This window comes from Pieris napi, chromosome 8 (assembly GCF_905475465.1).
Source record: "Pieris napi chromosome 8, ilPieNapi1.2, whole genome shotgun sequence".
Taxonomy (NCBI): Eukaryota; Metazoa; Arthropoda; class Insecta; order Lepidoptera; family Pieridae; genus Pieris; species Pieris napi.
This window is the reverse complement of record NC_062241.1, coordinates 2,114,396-2,117,527: the sequence shown is the minus strand read 5'-3', so window position 1 is coordinate 2,117,527 and position 3,132 is coordinate 2,114,396. Positions and strand designations below refer to the sequence as shown.

Sequence of the window (3,132 nt, the reverse complement as noted above, 5' to 3'; positions counted from 1 at the left end):
TGCACAAAATCCGTGTTTGGGTCTTGTCATGGCTTCCACAATGACTGAGTGGCTTTCACTTTGGCATAACTAAATAATAATGCAATTTTTTATAAATAAATATTTAGTTTTTTTACTAACCAAACAATTAACATGATAAAATTTTCTTTCTAACACCTGTTAAATGCCTTCTAACCACTAGCGTTGTCCATTGTTATAAACAGTGTGAAATGAACTTTAAAACAATTTTAGTTCGTGACGTGTTAAACAGTGAAATATTGTTCGAACTCGTGATTGTTTAAAAGCTTTGCTAAACATTGTTCACATTATTTGTACTGTTTCTGTTGACAAACTCTGATTGTGATGTTCCAAAGCGGAAATTTCTATTACAAATGCGAATATTGTACCAGCAGGGCAGTATTGGCGTGTGATTCTCGACTCTGAGGCCGTGAGATTGGACCCCAGCTGTGCAGTAAATTCAGTTTTAGGTACGCATATAACGCTTTTAAGATAGAGGAATGCATCGTGACGGACTCAACAAAAATGTACCAGGCACAGATCAATCATAATAATGATAAAAAAAACAATAATACATATATCAATAAAAAATATCAAAATGTACATTTTTTTTTCAATACATGCAAGAATCAAAGTGATATTTCTATAAAACTGTTCTTTACTATTATTGAAAAAAGTGTTAAAACATTCTGACAATTAAGCTGATTATTCAATATTAAAATAAAGTGAAGTGGGATGATTATGTAAATATTTTTTTTCCTGGTACATAACGCCTTACAGGTAAGGTAAGTCCTTGCCTACCCTACAAAACGTATTGTACTACTCTCAAGAAATTACGTACTAAAATAATCACCTTTGAATCGTACCAACTCTATGCCACAAATAATAAATTATATTTGGTCATAGGATATTATCTATTCATAATATACTGTGACGGTACAAATTACTTTACAGTACTACTACTAAATAATTTATCATCTTCTTAAGAAAATATGAAGAGTAATTTCACAAACACCTTCAAGTCTTCGGTAGTATAGTGGTCAGTATCCCCGCCTGTCACGCGGGAGACCGGGGTTCGATTCCCCGCCGGAGAGGTCCTTTTTGAGTTTTTTTCCACTTCGTGAACAATTTTACCATAATATATCATTATTTAGAATAACTTACCTACATTTAATAGGGTAATTTTTTTACATTTGTTATTAAAATATGTTGGATATAAATATTGCTTATGTTTCTCATTTTTTTACACCTGTGAATTAACTTTAAGTTATAACGTCTAACGGTAAGAAAGAAACTTCTTTAATCACAAACACATACATTTTCAAGGGAAATTACAAGCATACAATAGAAAAGTTAGTAAGCAAAAGGAAAAGAATGAAGTTCAAGAAATGAATGCAAAGCGAAGTATTTTTTTATAACCCCAGGGTAAAAGACTTACCTGATGTTAAGTGATTCAGCCGCCCATGGACAAAACAGAACGTAAATTAAATTGGGAGAAATATTAGCCTAACTAAAACCTCCACTTATTTCATTCTTTAGATATTTGTTACAATAACACAGATAATAACCAAGGTCGCGGGCAGATTAATATAGTAAGAATGGAAACGCTTTATGTACAACTCGGGAATAGATATGGGTCAAAGTCCATTAATTCGTTGCTTAACGGTGCCTCGTCAACGTGTGAGGTCGCGTGAGAAAATAGGGTTAAATGGGCCGAAGGGAAAAGTGCCTCCAGCTCGCGAGTGCTGGAACCAAATCCTGAAAAATTACAGTAGATTTAGAGATTTTGCTGTATTTTTTATTTATTTTGTAACCCCAGCTAACATAAATTATATATGTGTTGTATCCATCATTGATGATGAAGCAATACATTTGTGTTGTGAAGCTTCAAGTCATTAATCAGTTATTTATTACGTAAACCTACAGCGTACATTATATAAATCAATTATACAAAAGATATAGCCAAAAATGGAATACATAATATATACGAAAAGGTTTAAACATTTACGAAAGGAATTAATACATTTAACTAAGTAATACCTAATTCGGATCTGTTGTGTGATGGTGTGAAAGTGAGGGTAGGTTATGGAGTGTGCTTATGATGCAGGTTATTAGCGCTATGGATATTCTTAATACTCCGTACGAGTATGTATTTGTGACGGTAGTATAGTATAAGACTATATTTGTGATAATTAGTGACTAACTGGTGACTGGTGACGGTCTAAATGATTGAAACTATTCGAAAAAGAGTAATCTTTTATATAAGATACAAATTCACATTAAGATTTCTTAGTTTGGTTGTTCAAGAATGAATGTTGCGTGTATCTTTTAACATTAAAGTATTTACAATATTCTTAACCTTAGTAATAATAATCATTAAAAAAGAATAAATAGAAATCTAAATGAATTTCAAGTGTGGTAGCTGTGGCAGAGTACCCCCCTCCTTTAATGCAATTATGCTGGAGGTACTTGTGTATACATCAATCAAAGCAGACAGAATGACAGGTAAGTTTTACTGTTTTAAATATAAACATCTCTGACCACTGCTTGTTCTTCGTCTTTTATACAATTTGGGTTTTCCACAATGAGATACTACAGATAACCTACTGTAATTACAGTAAATCAGGAAGCACTGAACAGGAAAAGCCGTATGAAAGATGTTTCCTTCACACTGACAAAGAGACCTATCATGGCACATTTTCGCCACTTTTTCTTCGGTTTTCGCGATATTACTAAAATTACCGGAAAATTCACATTTCTGCTGATACGGTTAAAAAAATGACTAGTACAATAGTGTGTTTTTAAAAAAGGTGCGTGAATGTGAAAAAGAATTAATTGAGTTTAATTGTCATTAATTTTATTTAGTGTCGAAAATTAATACAAATAAATATAATTTATTTATTTCTTGGGTAATAAAAACACGTGGCATTTTAATTTACAATTCGTCATTTGAGATTTCAATAAATTATTTTGCATAAAATACTTAAATTTCATAAATTCTCTTTAAGTAATTTTAATTAAAAAAAATAGAATTTCTATAAGGTAATTCAGCCTTCTCACTCTCTCTCAATCGGTCTCAATCGCTCTCTCCCTTTTCTTCGACAAAACCGCTGCACATCTTCGTGAAGTTCTTCG

General features: G+C 32.0%; 1 non-coding gene across 1 annotated transcript; it reads left to right on the top strand.

The window, feature by feature from the left end:
* The first annotated feature begins 1,019 nt into the window (after nucleotides 1–1,019).
* On the top strand, nucleotides 1,020–1,091 carry Trnad-guc. Its single transcript has one exon. It is a non-coding gene; the product is annotated as a tRNA-Asp (tRNA).
* Nucleotides 1,092–3,132: the final 2,041 nt, after the last annotated feature.